The 18,248-nt window shown below is 47.2% G+C and overlaps 1 long non-coding RNA gene across 1 annotated transcript in view; it reads right to left on the reverse strand.

The window, feature by feature from the left end:
- Positions 1 to 2,132: 2,132 nt before the first annotated feature.
- Positions 2,133 to 18,248, reverse strand: part of LOC145517818 (uncharacterized) — a 52,132-nt gene continuing 36,016 nt past the window's right edge. Inside the window, exon 3 of the long non-coding RNA XR_014062358.1 lies at positions 2,133 to 5,222. This is a non-coding gene — a long non-coding RNA (uncharacterized LOC145517818). The remainder of the gene's footprint in view (positions 5,223 to 18,248) is intronic.

Here is an 18,248-nt window from a genome sequence, read left to right on the forward strand (position 1 = left end):
TTTTTTGGTCAGTGAAAATAAGAATTGCCTCATCAACCACAGCTGCTGGTTTCTGCAAAAATCCCCCAGTCAGTCATGAGTTAAAAATCAACTGATTTGGGCTTCCCTGGTAGTTCACTGGTAAAGACTCTGCCTGTCAATACAGGAGACCCAGGTTCGATCCCTGATCTGGGAAGATCCCACATGACCCAGAGCACTGTGGAGCCTGTGCCTTAGAGCCTGTGTGCCACAACTACTGAAACCTGAGCTCCTAGAGCCCGTGCTCTGCACTGAGAATCACCACAATGGGAGGCCCACGCTTTGCAGCTAGAGAGCAGCCTCCCCTCGCTTCAGCTAGAGACAAGGCCACACAGCAATGAAGACCCAGCACAGCCAAATACACACATACTTCAAAAAATAAAATCAACTTATTAGTTACCTTAATTACATCTGCAATATCCCTGTGCCATGGAAAGTAACTCCAGAGGGTGGAGACCGTGGCCATCCTATGAGGCTGCCTGCCTCGGGACGCTGTTGCTGTTTGCAGGCTCCTGGAGTTATGACACAGTGCCCTGATGGAAGAATCCAGCCCCCATGAGTCTGTAGCTAAAAAATAATTTCCTCTCCTTCTCTCTCCCGCTACTTATGACTCATTGTATTATTAGTTTCCTGCAACTGCTGTAACAGGTGATCACAAACTTGGTGGCTTAACACAACAGACATGCATCCTCCCGCAGTTCTAGAGGCCAGATACCTGCAGTCAAGGAGTCGGCACAGCCATGTCTCCTGAAGAGGCTCCGCAGTCTGGGTGCTTCTTGGCTTGTGGCTGCAACACTCCCAGTCTGCCTCTGTCTTCGCATCACTTCATCTCCCTGTGGGTCTGGGTCAGCACGCCTGTGTTTCTGCCTCTCTGTTATAAAGACATGTAGGGTCCACCTAGATAATGCAGGACAGTAGCTTTAAGATTTAACCCAATCACATCTTTCACTGTACGGTTGGCCCTCTGTACAAGCAGGCTTTGCATCCGTGGGCAGGCTAGGAATCCAAAGATACAGAGGATGGGCTGTCCTGCTAAGGCATTTTGTATAAGGGGCTCGAGCATCTGCGGATTTTGGTGTCCACACTGGGGGCGGGGAGCATCTTGGAACCAGTACCCCATGCATGCTGAGGGAGGGCTACAGAAGGAAGTTTTCACTTTTTTTTTTTGCCACTTAGGGCGATATTTGCAGGTTCTGGGGACTGGTGTATGGGCGTATCTTTGGGAGACCATTTTTCAACCCACTGCTCACATCCCTCTTTCCTGTGACCTGGGCACCAGGCATCTGATTGTCAGATGGCAGGTATTTGTGACCTTTTTACCAATGGCTCACTCTGAGATACTGAAAGTGAATCGTTCTTGTATTTGACATAAAGACACTAAAACATTCATTTAGTCCATATTTACATCTGCAATTTCCTGATCTTGTTGGCAATTCCAAAGATGAGCCACCTCAGTTTCCAGAACTCTCTCTCTCTGGGGGCTGCTTGAATCTCCATCACACCCCATGTGGACCAGATGGGAACCTGAGATCAAACATCTGCACAGACGGTGCAAGGCCTTCACCAGCTTCCCACACACCACAGTGGGGAGGGGCAGGACCTGAGGCCTGGTCCCTTCTGATTTTGAGGGTCTTTTTGAAATGCAAAACCAGAGTTAGCTACAGGTGTCTCCTATCTTTTTTTTTTTCCCCCTTTTGAAACTTTTCTGTCTCAACTATCTATGATGGTTTAATATAAAAGCTATTTCTTAAGAATAAAGAAATCCCTAAAATTCAAATGATGCATACAGATTACTTTTCAACTCATTTTACAATGTGTGATTTGTAAGTGCTCTTAAGATGTGATGATTTCCAGTTAAATCTTGGATCTGAATATCCTTGTCTACCACCTGGAAAGTGTCTGAAACAGAATTCTAAGAATAGTGAGAGAAATGAGTCCACGTTGATTAATCATCAGGTCCCACAAAAGGAACAAAGTCCCTTTGTAAAAGATCGTTGCAGGGAATTCTGAAAAGGAGGGCAGGGTGGTCTTAGAAAAAAAAAGTTCTCCCTCAATAAAAACTGCCTGTTAGTTTGCCTCACAGTGTCATTTTCAATGCATATTTCCATGCAGTAATTTTCAATGCATATTTATTTTTATTACAGACTTTAAAATATTGTTTGAGAAACATATCATACAAAAAGAGTGTCTATAATATATATGTACAGCTTAAGATTAATAATAAAATGAACATAAAGCATTTTTTTTTCAAAGCAGTCGGCTTAGAAAGGTTCAATATCTCTGGGGTATGAAACACTTGACATTCTATTGTGGAAATGCCAACACACAAATTATCCTTGTTCGTGTTTTATTGCTGTAGCTCTGTGTTTCCCCGTATAATGCTGTGCAAACATTTTATCAGAAATGGTGGAGGGAAGAAATCCCCACTGTTAAGCACAGCCGAGTAAGTGATTTGGTTGCCGAGATCACAGCTTCTGCAGTTGGATGGTTGTGTTGCTCTCTATATTCATCAAAGGGTGAGAATAACATATTGCAGGTGGTTATAAAGAAGCAGAGCGGAAGTTAAAAAGGCAACATGCCAGAATCTTTTCGCCCCCCTGGTGTCTTCATATGAAGTCCATTGTGGAAATCCTACACTGGCACAGCCCTCGGACAGGCTGAGAGTTTAGCACGGTCCAGGAGCCACGGGATCCGATGGGTCTGGGCTGAGCGGGTCACACACGGAGGCCCCAGACGAGGCTTGGTCCAAACGCCCAGAGAGCATCAGCCTTGGCTACCTTCTCACGCCTCCTGTCCCTGGGTTTCTTGCCCCATCACGTGGGCAGGATAATGAGATAAGCCTACGTTCCTTGTGAGGATAAAGCGAGTTAACGCAAGTAAAGCCCCTGATGGCGGATGGGGCCTTGGTGAAAGCTGATCGGCTGTATTCACGCTGATACGGAATCCCAGGCCAGCTCCTCCCCTGCTTCCCTGCCTCCTCTGCTCCCTCCCCTCCACTCCAGCTCAACCTTTCCCTTGACGGCTGACTTGCCCACCTCGTCCCTGCTCCATCGACGGGCCAGCGACACTCCCACCTCCTTGCCCTGTTGTCAACAAAAGCCTCCTCCTCCCTAGACCTGAATAGACATTTCTAGACATCACCTAGACATCTGAATAGACAGATGGCCACACGTGACAAGATGTTCAACATTGCTAGTTATTAGAGAAATGCAAATCAAAACTTCAATGAGATGTCACCTCACACCAGTCAGAAAGGCCATCATCAAAAAATCCACAAACAACAAATGCTGGAGAGGGTGTGGAGAGAAGGGAACCTTCCTACCCAGTTGGTGGGAATGTAAATTGGTACCGCCACTTGGGAGAACAATGTAGAGTTTCCTTAAAAAACTAAAAACAGAGCTACCACATGACCCTACAATCCCACTCCTGGGCATATAACCAGAGAAAAACATGATCCAAGGATACATGCAGCCAAGTGTTCATTGCAGCACACGGGAGCAACGTGAGTGTCCGTCGGCAGATGAACAGGTAAAGATGTGGTGCATGTATACAGTGGAATATTACTCGGCCACTAAAAAGAATAAAACAGTGCCATTTGCAGCAACGTGGATAGACCTCGAGAGTGTCATACTGAGGGAAATAAGTCAGAGAAATAACCTATGACATCCCCTATATGTGGAATCTAAAAAGAAATGATACAAATGAACTTACTTACAAAACAGAGACTCACAGACTTAGAAAACCAACTTATGGTTGCCGGGGGGCGGGGGGGAATTAGTTAGGGAGTTTGGGAAGGTCATGTACACACTGCTAACTTCTCACACCTCCTGTACCTGGGTTTCTCCCTCATCATGTGGGCAGGATAATGAGATAAACCTACCTTTGTTGTGAGGGTCAAGTGAGTTAACACAAGTAAAGCCCCTGATGGCGGATGGGGCCTTGGTAAATGCTATATGCAAAATGGATAACCAATAAGGACCACTGTATAGCACACGGAACTCTGCCCATTGTTATGTGCCAGTGTGCATGGGAGGGGGATTTGGGGAAAATGGATACACACATATGTGAAAACAAAAAAAAACGCCTCCTCCTCCCTTTGACAGCACATCACCCACCTTATTTCCTTGGCCTGTATCACTGTCTGAACTTAACATATTTATTTGTGTCCTTGCTAATGATCTGTCCCCCGTGGGGTGACCAGCTTGTCCCACTTTACCCAGGACTTACCCAGTTTTTTTTGTTTTTTTTTTTAATGTAGACCATTTTGAAAGTCTATTGAATCTGTTACAATATCGCTTCTGTTTTATGTCTTGGTTTTTTGGCCACAAGGCATGTGGGGCCCCAGCTCCTACACGAGGGATTGAACCCGCTGCATCGCAAGGGGAAGTCTTGACCACTGGACCACCAGGGCCGTCCCAAGCCTTGCGCAGTTTTAGATGCAGAGTTCCACATCCAGGGACGGAGTTGCACATCCGGGACGCTCTGGGAGGTCAGACGCTGCTTACCCACCTGCGTCTTCCCACACTGAGCAGTGCCCGGCTCACACACAGGCAGCCCCTTGGCGAGCGTTTGCCGAGTGAGTGAGGGAGTCACTGAGCCCCTGGGTGAGGGAGGGGCAGAAGAGGACCCCGACTCCAAAGCCTCTGTCTCCCCTCTTGACGACGACAGGCCTGGAGTCCTGCTCCAGCTCTGCCATACACGCCGACCGCAGCGCGTCCGTCCCCGAAGAAGCTTTAACTCTGAGACCACTGCCTGCCTCCTGGCAGCATCAAAGGTGCTGACTTTCCTCCATAGCTCCCGAGACGCTTCCGAGGCCAGCAGCTGTTTTGCATCTGAGATCAGCACACACAAGTGTCTGGAGGCCCCGGGCGATCAAGGCCAGGGGGAGGTTCTGGAAGCTGACATGGCGTCAGCCGTCAGTTCCTCACGGCCGGAGAGCCTGGGGTCCGTGTCAGAGTCAGACGTGGCCCGCTGAGCTGAGATCCGGGGAGCGCTTGTGAAGGACCGCTGACCCTCGAACAGCGACTTGACCTGAGCAGGTCCACTGACAGCTGGATTTTCGTCGACAAATATGGTCCGCGGCAGCTTCTTTTCTCAGATGTGGAACCTCGGACACACGGGTCAACTGTAAAGTTATACGTAGACTGTCAACTTTGAGGGGTCGGCACCCGTAACCCCTGCATTGTTCAAGGGTCAACTGTATTCTAAACAAGAACAAAAGAAGCTGTAAAGAACTGTCCCAAGAAGAAGAAAACAGAGGCTGCTGCTACTGCTGCTGCTAAGTCGCTTCAGTCGTGTCCGACTCTGTGCGACCCCATAGACGGCAGCCCACCAGGCTCCCCCATCCCTGGGATTCTCCAGGCAAGAACACTGGAGTGGGTTGCCATTTCCTTCTCCAATGCATGAAAGGGAAAAGTGGAAGTGAAGTCGCTCAGTCGTGTCTGACTCTTCGCGACCCCATGGACTGTAGCCTACCACGCTCCTCCGTCCATGGGATATTCCAGGCAAGAGTACTGGAGTGGGGTGCCATTGCCTTCTCCGAAACAGAGGCTACTGGAAACTTAAAAATGAGTCCGGAGAATATTGCAAAACTGGGTTTCTCTCTCCATGATGATAAGGAAGCCCTTGCCTTTGGCTTTCTGGTTAGAGATGCAAATTCAGATGGAATTCATCCTGTATCTAAGGGAACTATGCTCGGATGACCTGGTAAATACATTATCCAACTAGAAGCAAATGTCTATCTGGGTCACTGTGAAATTTGTACTTCATGTTCTCCATCTATTAAGTCACAATGGATATCTCTACCTAGACTTCCTCATGAAGATATTAGTTATCATGTGATGATCAGCCCCATCCTGTGGGTTGAGTGAAAACAGTACTCTCAGGGAATGTGTTAAGTGGGTCGGGCCATTCCAGTTGAGCGAATAAATCAATTTCTGTTGACAGGTTGGTTTCCTGCTGCTCCAGAAGTTTTTGCAACAGGAAGAATTTACTTTCTCTTTATCAACAGAGACAGTCAAAGCTCAGAGCTGCTTGAGGTCTTCTAAAGAAACAGCCTAAAGAATCATGGTGACTAACTAACATTGGTAAACCGAAGATTCATCCTTTAACCTCGTAGGGTAAACTGCTTTAGAATCTAGCCTTTCGTGACTTCTCTGATGGTCCAGTGGTTCAGAATCCCCTTCCAGTGCTGGGGATACTGGTTCCATCCCTGGTAGGAAAACTAAGATCCCACATGCCTTGGGGAAATTGAGGCCTTGCACTGCCAAAAGTAATTTTTTAAAAAAATTTAGCTACTTAATACTAGGGGAAGGGGCAGGTGTTAGGCTGTGCATGGTGGGATAGAGACCCCAAATGCACTCGCGGTCTAGCTGGGGACACAAACCAGAGTGACTCTCCTCTGAGGAAGTGCATCTGAGCCTTTGATTCCTTGTCTCACGCTAAAGCCTGACTTCTCGCTACTCTCCCTGCAAACCCCGCTTTGAGGTCACTCTCCCTTCTCCCCTTTGCTTGTCTTGGTGCCTAGACACTCCTGACCTCCCAAAGGCCATTCCTGAAGCCCAGCTCAAAGGCTGTCTCCTCCACCAGACCCCCCTCCAGGCCTTCCCCCCCAGGGAGCGTCTCTCTGCACCCCCTCCTCCAGTCGCTGCCACCATGCAGGTTCTTGACGTCTCTTCTCGCATCATAGCAATTCGTGGCTCTCCTTTCCTTCCAAACAGCAAGCTTCCTGAAACTAGACCCCGTGCCTCGTTAATTGTTGGACTGCTTGGAACCTAGCACAGGGGGTGAGCCCCGTCGGGTTGCTGACAGCGGTCAGGGCAGGTTTCAGAGGTTAGGTCAGCCCTGGGCCTCAGATGAGTGGGCTGTGGTTCACAGCAGAACTATCCTGCCCCGAACACACGTGATCAACATCGTCTGTGTGATGTCATTCATCTGGAGATGCAGAATCTTCGCTGGCCAGGGTTCCTCTCACAGGGATCCACCTTTGGGCTGAGCGTAGGCAGGCTTGGTGCCTGAGTCCTGCGGAGTGGTCAGACACAGGCCCTGGGCCAGCTTTGTCTCAACGTCGGGAAAAGCGAGCCCGGAATGAAAGCCAACAGGGCACCGCAGCGATGCGTCTGATCACGAGAAATCGCCCGGAGGAGGAGCCTCCCATCTCCACGGAAGACTGACACCCTTCCCTGCCAGGCCTCCCATCTCCATGCAAGACTGACACCCTTCCCTGCCAGGCCTCCCATCTCCATGGAAGACTGACACCCTTCCCTGCCAGGCCTCCCATCTCCATGGAAAAACTGACACCCTTCCCCGCCAGGCCTTCCATCTCCATGGAAAACTGACACCCTTCCCCGCCAGCTGTGTGAGTGCTGGAGAGATGGGAAATTTGTAATAATTTGCAAGTTTGCCCAGAGGATGGAGTTGTGTCATTTTTCTTGCAACAATCTGTGCTGCTGGCTGAGAGAGTGGAATTTCTCCCTGGATTGAGCTGGCGATTATTCACGGACTGTGCAGAGACCAAAAACAGGGGCTTGTGCAAATCGGCTAAAGAGAGAGCCGAAAGCAGAGGTGGACGGAGTCCCTGGCCGCCTACGGCTGCTCCTCCCTGACTTCCCCGCATCCCTTTCCTTCTCTCGGCTTCACCCGGCCCCCTGACTGCACTGCCTGCCTGCCCGCTGGCCTGACCTCTTGACAACCATCCTTGGGCAGTTCCTTCCTGGGCCCTCGGCTGCAGCCTTGTCTTCCATACCCAGAGTGCCCTTCTTTGCAGGCGCCTCGGAGACAAATGGGGCCGTAACCTGGGAAACGCACCCTGGGACCCAGCAAAAGGGAGGCAGGTGTCACATTGCTGAGGGGGGTGCTCTCTGTGTTTCCAACAGGCTCTGGAGCTAGGAAAGCCAGAGCCGCCCTGTGCACCCCCAAGTGTAGAGCAGTCAAATAATAAAGCTGGAAGAGACTCCCCCCTGGCCACCAGCAAGCCTGTCCTTTCTCAGCATTTCAGGCACCTTTTCTCTGACCCAGACCCTCCAGGTAGAGTGAACCTGAGACAGCGCCTGCCCTATGAATCTACTTAGCGCCTGATGCAGAGTCCAGGAGGTTATTTCTGCGTCCATGTCTCTTACTCTCTAGCTCAGGCCCACTTTTTTTTTTTTCATAATTTTACTGATTTTTGGTTGTGACGGGTCTGTGTTGCCTTGCGGAGGCTTTTCTCTAGTTGCAGCAAGCGAGGGCTACTCCTGGTTGCAGAGCGTGGTCTTCCCCCTGCGCTGGCTTCTCTCGCTGTGGAGTGTGGGTTCTGGCCTTCAGGAGTTGCGGTCTCCAGGCTCTAGAGCACAAGCTCAGCGTTGTAATGCACGGGCTTAGTTGCCCCGTGGCATGTGGGGTCTTCCTGGACCAGGAGTTGAATCCGTGTCCCCTGCATTGGCAGGTGGATTCTTATCCACTGGACCACCAGGGAAGTCCTCAGGTCCACGTTTACACACAGGCGCTGTCTGCGTAGACCGACTCTTACAAATCTGCCAGAATCTGGTTCCCAGGCAAAATACAGGAGGACCAGTTAAATGTGTCATTTAAATAAATACTGAATAATTTTTGGTATGAATCTTTCCCAAATATTGCTTGGGAGGTAGCTATACTAAAAAAAAGATTGGCTGTTTATCTGAAATTTAAAACGATCTGGGTCCTGTGTCTTTCTTTGCTACCTCTGGTCATCTTAGCCAAGCAGGCCTTGAACCTCTCTCCGATTCTCAACCATGAGGCATCTGCTGTGCATCTCAGCAGCGGGCATTTCTAAGGTCTGGTAGACCAGTTAGCCAATGCCACCAAAAGGCTGCCCAGCCAATGATCTCAGGATTCAGTGCCTTAAAATAGCATTCTTTTCTCCTTTTGAACCTGTGGGCCCGAGGGGGACTTCCCTGGTAGCTCAGACAGTAAAGCGTCTGCGTACAATGAAGGAGAACTGGGTTCGATCCCTGGGTCGGGAAGATCCCCTGGAGGAGGGCACACTCCAGTGTTCATGCCTAGAGAATCCCATGGACGGAGGAGCCTGGGGGCTACAGTCCAGGGGGTCGCACAGAGTCGGGCCCACGGGGGTCGGCTGCTCCAGGCGTCTCATTCCCTCCCCGAGACCCAGGCGTCTCATTCCCTCCCTGAGACCCGTGAGACGGCCCAGGCCGGTCAGCGGAGGAGCCTGAGAGCAAAGGCAGACGCACACGACCGTCAAGCCCTGGGTCACAGCACAAGCTAACGTTCCGTCAGCGAACTCAGGTCACATGACCGAACACACTCTCAGGACAGGGAAATGTAAATGGTGTGGATCCAAGGGAGGGTGAAGAGTTGAGCCAAACACTTTCTCCTATGAGAAGAGGTCCAGCAGGAAGGCATGCATGCCAAGTCGCTTCAGCTGTGTCCAACTCTGTGCGACCCCATGGACTGTAGCCCACCAGGCTCCTCTGTCCACGGGATTCTCCAGGCAAGAATACTGAAGCGGGTTGCCATGCCCTCCTCCAGGGGATCTTCCTGACCTGGGGATCGAGCCCATGTCTCTTATGTCTCCTGCACTGGCAGGCGGGTTCTTTACTACTAGCGACACCTGGACTCTGACCCCCACTTTGCCGCTTAGCAGCCAGGAGACCTGAGAAAAGTCTCTCTGAACCACTGTTTACTTATCCCTGAAATAGAGCTTTGGCAGAGGTTTAGAGTGCCCGGACTAAGGGACCACTACATGGTCACCGTATCATTATGGTCTAGAACAGCAGTAATAGAAGTACCACAGGCTAACCAGTTGTGCCACTAGCCATTAAAAAGAATGAAATTATGCCACTGGCAGCAACATGGGTGGATGTGGAGATCATCAGGCTAAGTGAAGTAAGTCAGACAAAGACAAATTTCACATGACATCACTTTTATGCGGCATCTTAAAATGATACAAATGAACTTACACACAAAACAGAAACCGGGTCACAGGTGTAGAAAACAAACTTATGGTTACCAAAGGGGAAAGGCAGGGAGGGATCAACTGGGAATTTGGAGTTAACATGTACACGTTACTAAATATGAACTAATAATAAACAAGGACCTGCTGTATAGCACAGGGAACTCTGCTCGGTATTTTATAATAACCTCAATGGGAAAGGAATTTGAAAAAGAATAGATACCTGTATATGTATAACTGAACCACTTTGCTGTATACTTGAAATTAACACAACTCTGTAAATCAACTATACTCCAACATAAATATAAAATAATTAAAAAGGAGAGAGCAGGGGTCATCGAGGGAGGCCATGGTGTAGCCGTGACTGCCAGCGTCCAGCTCCTAATGTCTAAACTTCTGATTTTCCTCCAGGGATTCCAGTGGGGTGTACCGAGAGCCGAGGTGTGGGTTCAGCAGTGCAGGGCAGGGCGCTGGGCCTGTTTTGAGCTGCCCCCCAACCCTGCAGCCTGCCCCCCACGGCAGGAACAGCAAAGGAACAGGCTCAGTCCCTGCTACAAGCCGCCCCTCCCTGCGGCAAAGGCAAGGCTGAGTCGCTCTCAGCCGCATCTGCTTCTGAAACCAAGTTCCTTCCTTCTCTAGCGAGGGTTCTGCTCACAGGGGCTGACGCTGTCTCTGAGTTCCGGCCCAGTACTCAGCTCCAGGCTTTTTCTGGCTGTTCAGCTCAGTCTGTGGGGCCTTAGTTCCCCAACCAGCAATCGCCGTCGAACCCGAGCCCTCTGCAGTGGGAGCTCGGAATCTTAACCACTGAACTGCCAGGGAAGTCCCTGGGCTTTTCTGCTTACCGGCTGTGCCTTGGAGAAGTGACCTAGTGCCTCCTCCATAAAACAAGTGTAGTCACAGAAGCTGCCTTCTGGATGGCTCTTCGCAGGATGAAATGCGCTAATACAGTGCCATCCTGTTTAGGAGAAGGTCTGTCCCACTGTATGGACTCCATGAATGTTGGCCGGCGAGGCCTTGTGAGGTCCTTGCTGTGATTTTCACTATCATAACTATCGCATCCTAGACTTGTTTCACGATTGGGCTAGATTAACTTCTCTTCCTGAAGATTTAGTTCCATTTTTTTTCTCAAGTTTCCTGCTGCTTCCTGCATATGGTCCTCTCTGAATTCCTCTGTTTCTCTCTGTTTGCTCTCTCTCTCTTTCTTCCCTTGAGTGTGTGGTGGTCCTGGTGCCTGTGTCACACTGGAGAGTGAGACAGGAAGGTGGTGAGGGACACCAGCCTTCAAAACAGTACCCGGCGATCAGCACCCCCTGGTATTGGCACCTCCTACATAGGTCCCTCCCAAAATGACGAGAGCAGCCTGGGTCACCAAGATTGATACAGCAGAAATGATGGAGTGTGGCTTCCAGGGCTAGATCACCAGAGACACGGCAGCTTCCAGCTTGCTGTCTGGTACCCCTCACGGCCATGCTGTGCAGAGACTTGGGCGGCCTGTGGGGATGTCTGTGGAGAAGAGCCAAGGGCTCTTTCCAACAGACACCAAGGAAGGGAGCCATCTGGGAGGGGGCGCCTCCAGCTCCCATCGGCAGTCTGACCTCATGAGAAACCTTCAGCCAGAACGCACAGCTAAGCCCTTCCAGAATTCTTGATGGCGAGGTAATAACCGTCAACTTTTGTTCTAGGTCACTGCATTGCCAGGCGACTTATTACACAGCAATAGGTCAGTAACACAGGAAGGGTAGTTGGCTGGCTGGGTAGAGAAGGTAATCTGGGTGTCCAACTGCTCATCAACTGAACTTTCAATCAACCCCGGGTGTAGCCCCACCCCACACACCAGGACTTAGCGGTCCTTGACCCTCCAATCCTGAGACTTTCTCGAGTCCTGCCAAGCCAACATGCCCCTCGTTTGTAAGAAGCAGGTTTCATGGAGAACAGTGTGGAGATTCCTTAAAAAACTGGGAATAGAACTGCCATATGACCCAGCAATCCCACTGCTGGGCATATACACCGAGGAAACCAGAATTGAAAGAGACGCATGTACCCCAATGTTCATCGCAGCACTGTTTACAATAGCCAGGACATGGAAGCAACCTAGATGTCCATCAGCAGACGAATGGATAAGGAAGCTGTGGTACATATACACAATGGAATATTACTCAGCCATTAAAAAAAAATACATTTGAATCGGTTCTACTGAGATGGATGAAACTGGAGCCCATTATACAGAGTGAAGTAAGCCAGAAAGAAAAACAACAATACAGTATACTAATGCATATATATGGAATTTGAAAGATGGTAACGATAACCCTATATGCGAGACAGAATAAGAGACACAGATGCATGGAACAATTTTATGGACTCTGAGGGAGAAGGTGAGGGTGGGACGTTCTGGGAGAATAGCATTGAAACATGTATATTATCATATGTGAAACAGAACACCATTCCATGTTCGATGCATGAGACAAGGGCTCAGGGCCGGGGCAATGGGATGACCCAGAGGGATGGGATGGGGAGGGAGGTGGGTGGGGGGTCCAGGAAGGGGAACACATGTAAACCCATGGCTGATCCATGTCAATGTATGGCAAAAACTATTACAATATTGTAAAGTAATTAGCCCCCAACTAAAATAAATAAATTTATAAAATTAAAAAAAAAAAAAAAAGAAGCAGGTTTCAGTTTCTCAGTTCTACAGAATCAGCGGTCATTTTTCCTTTTGCTTTTCCAAAATTTCACTGCTGTGGCTCATCTCTGCCATCCCCTCTCTCGTCCTCTGTGGCCTTGTGGGTCGTATCCCTGTTTTTAATTTGCTCTCACTTAGCAGGGCGTGGAGAGGGCAGAGTTCAGGTGCGTGTTCCGTCTGCCACATTTGGTCCAAGTCAGAGGCGGTCTTCGGGCATCTGAAAACCACCGTGGCTGCCGGAGGGCTCAGCTGGGCCCCTCCGTCCTTAGAAGGGCGGCGCTGTGGGCAGGTAGAGCTGAGAAGGGCTTGGAAGGCCCAGCACAGCCCTGGGTGCTGCAGGGCGGGTGTGGTTTGGGGAAGGGGAGGAGGTGGAGGAGGTCTACCCCAGCCCGTGGAGCAGGAGTCGTGGAAGATGGTGAAAGGAAAGGCCTGGAAGATGGCAAGAATGAAGACATGTAATCAGACAGGGGTCAAAGCTCGAAATGGAGGCAGAGCCTGTGGAATGAGGGGGTTCACGGGCAAACCTCAGAGCAGCTGCATCCTCAGGACACCCGACAGAGACAGGCTTCAGACAGCATCATCCCTTCCCTGACAGAAGATGAGGAAGAAAAGTCAGCTGTATGTATTTTAAGGAGTACAACATTCAAAACGCGTGAGAACGCAGACGTCCTTGCCTTGTTCCTTTTCTCTTTTTAACTCTTTTTTCAGCTGTGCTGGGTCTTCACTGCTGTGCTCAGGTTTTCCCTAGTTGCAGCACGCAGGGGGTTGCTCTCCAGTTGTTCAGGCTTAGTTGCCCCACTGTTCATGGAATCCTAGTTCCCTGACCAGGGATTGAACCCCTGTCCCGACCTTGCCAGGCAGATTCTTAACCACTGGGCCGCCAGGGAAGCCCTTGTCCTCGCCTTGTTCTTGATCTTAGCGGGAAACCTTCCGCTTTCTCACCATCAAGTGTGCTGCTGGCTGCAGAGTTTTTTATAGATATTTTTTATTAAGTTGAGGAAGTTCTCTGTTCCTCATTTACTGAGAGTTTTATTGTGAATTTTGCCAAATGCTTTTTCTGTATCTTATTGATCATGTTGATGTGATGGGTGACATTCACTGATTTTCTGCTGTTGAACCAGCCTTGCTTACCTGGGATAAACTCCTCTTTGTCATGGTATGTAATCCTTGGGTGCAATTGCTGATACAATTTACTAATATTTGTTGAGGATTTTTTTTTTTTATGTCTGTGCATAAGAGACATCGATCTGTAGTCTCCTTTTCCTGTAATGTCTTTGTCTGTTTTTGGTATTACGATAATACTGGCCTCCCAGAATGAGTTAGTATTAACTCAGAGTATTACCTCTACTTTGATCTTCTGGGAAAAACAGTAGAGAATTGTTATAATTTCTTTCTTATGTGTTTGGTAGAAATCATCAGAGAACTATCTGGGCCTTGTGCTTTCTGTTTTGGAAGCAAACAGAATTGTTGATTCAATTTCTTTAATAAATATAGGTCTATTCAGATTGTCTATTTCTTCTTGGGTGAGTTTTGGCAAGTTGCCCCTTTCAAGGAACTGATTGATTTCATCCAGGTTACCTAATTTGCCAGCATAGAGTTGTTCATACTATTTTCCATCGTTTTAATGTCTGTGAGATCTGCAGTGATGTTGCCTTTTTCATTTCTCATATTAGTGATTTGTGTCCTTTCTCTCTTTCTTTGTTAGCCTGATTAGAAACTTATTGATTTTTTTGATCTTTTCAAAGAACCAGCTTCTGGCTTCATTGATTTTTCTCTATTGATTTCCTTTTTTAAATTTAATTGATTTCTGTTCTAATTTTTGTTATTTCTTTTCTTTGGCTAACTTTGGAGTTAACTTGCCTTTCTTCTTCTGGTTTCCTAAAACAGAAGCTTAGATAATGGATTTTAAATCTTCTTTTCTAATATATGCATTCAATGCTATAAATTTTCTTCTAAGCACGTCTTTTGCTGGATTCCACAAAATTTGATAAGTTGTATTTTCATTTTCATTTAGTTCAAAATACTGTGAAATTTCTCTTGAGATTGCTCCTTTGACCTACATGTCATTTAGAAGTGTGTTGTTTAATCTCTAAATATTTGGGAATTTTCCAGCTATTTTTCTGTTACTGATCTCCAATTTAATCCCGCTGAGGTCTGAGAGCAAACATATGACTTCCCTTCTTTTAAACTTGTCAAGGTGTGTTTTCAGTGCAAAATGTGGTGGATATTGGTGTATGTTCCATGTGAGCTTCGGAAAAAATTGTGTATTCTGCTGTCATTGGATAAAGTAGTCAAGAGATGTGAGTGTGTGTGAGTGTGAGTGTGTGTGTGTGTGTGTGTGCTCAGTCGCTCAGTCATGTCCAACTGGAGACCCCATGGACTGTAGCCCACCAGGCTCCTCTGTCCATGGGATTTTACCAGCAAGAATACTGGAGTGGGTTGCCATTTCCTCCTCCGGGGAAATCTTCCCAACCCAGGGATCAAACTCATGTCTCCTGCATTGGCAGGCAAATTCTTTACCACTGAGCCACCTGGGAAGCCCATAGGTGTCAATGTATCCAGTTAATTAATGGTGCTGTTGAGTTCACATATTTTAATTTTTACAAAAAGAATATATTCGTGTATTTCATGTCTTATTCCTGTAAAGTACCAGTGCAATCAAACAAAAACAACAAATGACGTCTTTGAAAGGCAGTAATGAGCTGGGCAGACTGTGGGTGTTGGGAGCGACTTAGTGATCACTGGCACTCAGTCTGCCAGTCCTGCCAGTCCAAATGGGGGTATGGCAGTGGTGGCCACCCAAGGCCTTGGACCCGCCACACTGAGTAGAGCTGGGGTGGGGGGGAGAGTACCAAGGGATGGGCTCGGGCTCCGTCTAAGAACTGCTCCTGAGCACGAGCTGCTGAAGTTGATGGCCGAAGTACAGCCAAGCCTATTCATCTGTGATCATAACAAAAGTCACGACATTTACGTTCACACTCCAGGCTCGTTTATAGGATTAAGCAATAGAAGGCGTACATCATGTTTGCCTTGTACTTTGGATCAGACGCTAAGCATGCCAGCTCACAGAACTGAAGGGACCTACCTGAGAGAAGACAGACATCACAGACAAAATCGCATTTCCAGCCTTCTCTTAGGCAACTGTCATTGAATGTGCAACATTTCTTTGAGGTATTTAACTTGTTACTACTCCTCCTTTCCTAATGGACATGAACTACAAGAAATCTCAAGTTCAACAGGAAACTATATCAACCAAAAACTGTCCAGTAAATAAATCTGGAGAGCTGAATGTACATAACCTAACACTGATGCAAGAGGTTCTACTCGGTGTTCTGTCAAAGTTCTTTCCTCTGTCCCTTTCTTTACGTGCCTCTGGGGGCTCAGACAGGAAAGAATCTGCCTACAGTGGGGGAGACCCTAGTTTGATCCCTGGATTGAAAAAAATCCCCTGGAGAAGGGCATGGCAACCCACTCCAGTGTTCTTGCCTGGAGAATTAATTCCATGGACAGAGGAGCCTGGTGGGCTACAGTCCATGGGGTTGCAAAGGCTGGGACACGACTGAGCAACTAACACACATCCTTCAAATGGAAGAAGTCTGCTTAGAAGGAAGGTCTTAGTGACCCATAAAAGTAGAGAGTCAGGTGCAGCACAAGTCAGAGACGCCGCTTTCCCAATATTGACACGTTCATCTGATTGTGTCATTGTTCATTGGATTTTATCAAAATTAGTTCCCAGATACTAACCACAGAGAAACTCGACTTTTATCAGCGCAGCAAGCATGAGAAGTTAACTTTAAAATAAACAAGTGGTGCAGAGGAAAAAGGTGTAGGCATATCTGTTTCCACAGATCTCTAAAGAAACGTGATGAAATTTCCATGGTCTTACTCAGAGGTGGTTAGAAGTGAATTAGATAAGACTTCTTTCTCTCTCTCTCTTTTTTTTTTAAAGTCTTTATTGAATTTGTTACAATATTGCTCCTGTTTTATTTTTGGTTTTTGGCCACAGGCATGTGGGATCTTAGCTTCCAAACAGGTATCTGACCCTCATACTGTGCACTGGAAGGCGAAGTCTTACTACTGGATCACCAGGGAAGTCCCCAGACAAGATTTCTTAATCATTAATTTTTTAAGTTAGAATCATCTAGAATACTGTTAAACCCTTTCAGCCCTACATGAGACTGATTGTGAGAGAAAGAGTAAGTGATTGCTGCAGTGAGTATATGTGACTTTTTGGAAAATATGTTAGTTTACTGTGGAGACAATGATGTCATGGGTAAAAACAAAGCTATCAAAAATTCAATTTGCATACTTTTTTTGTAATACACTCATGGTTCATAGGGAACAAAACTGTTTCATAAATCAACCCAAGTGTTGTATACAAATTACAGTATTTGGAGGAATAATGACTTTTATTATAGTTATATGACTCTTCTCCGCAAACAAATTTCTCTAATCGCTCCTAAATCAAAGAACTTTCAACTTCTGTATTCAAAAGCAATTTCCTTATTTCCTTACTAATTCTGCCAACCATTCAACTGTTTTAAGAGAAAAGTTCAAACCTATATGTAATTGAGCTAGAGATGACCAGCATTTTTAGAAATGTTTCATATGAGATATAGTTGTTTTGTGAACCTACATATAAATTAGAAAATATAATTTTCCTTTGAAATTGCTTCCCAAAGCCTAGAGAAAATTAATGTCCATAATGACACCTTCCAATGAGCCATAAATTTACAGTCTTTCCAAACACATTTGCCTGAATCTTAAACATAACTAGTTAGGGGTAGGGGGCTAAATTAGCAGTTTGAGATTAACATATACACAATACGATATATAAAATAGATGATCAACAAGGACTTGCTGTATACCATGGGAACTATATTCAATACTTTGTAATAACCTGTAAGGAAAAATATTATGAAAAAATATATATATATTGTTGTTGTTCAATCTCTCAGTCATGTCCAACTCTCTGGGAACGCATGGACTGCAGCACGCCAGGCTTCCCTGTCCTTCACCATTTTCTGGAGTTTGCTCAAACTCATGTCTATTGAGTTGGTGATGCCATCCAACCATCCTGTCTTCTGTTGCCCTCTTCTCATGCCCTCAATCTTTCCCAGCATCAGGGTCTTTTCCAATGAGTCGACTCTTCAAATTAGGTGGCTGAAGTATTGGAGTTTTGGCTTCAGCATCAGTCCTTCCAGTGAATATTCAGGGTTGATTTCCTTTAGGATTGATTGGTTTGATCTCCTTGCTACCCAAGAAATATATGAAAGTGAAAGTCTCGTCACTCAGTCGTGTCTGACTCTTTGCGACCCTATGGACTATAGCCTATCACGCTCCTCCGTCCATGGGATTTTCCAGGCAAGAATACTGGAGTGGGTTGCCATTTCCTTCTCCAGAGGATCTTCCCGACCCAGGGATTGAACCCGGGTCTCCTGCACTGTAGGTCCTCGCTTTACCGTCTGAGCTACCAGGGAAGTACATATGTATGTATATAAAACAGACTCCTTTGCTGTACACCTGAAACTAATAACACTGTAAATCAACTATACTCCAATAAAAAAAGTAAAAAAAAAAAAATAGATGAAGTCAGCCAAAAAACAAAAACCTATAACTACT

This window comes from Giraffa tippelskirchi, chromosome 8 (assembly GCF_054371585.1).
Source record: "Giraffa tippelskirchi isolate mGirTip1 chromosome 8, T2T-mGirTip1v1.2.pri, whole genome shotgun sequence".
In the NCBI taxonomy this organism is placed as follows: Eukaryota; Metazoa; Chordata; class Mammalia; order Artiodactyla; family Giraffidae; genus Giraffa; species Giraffa tippelskirchi.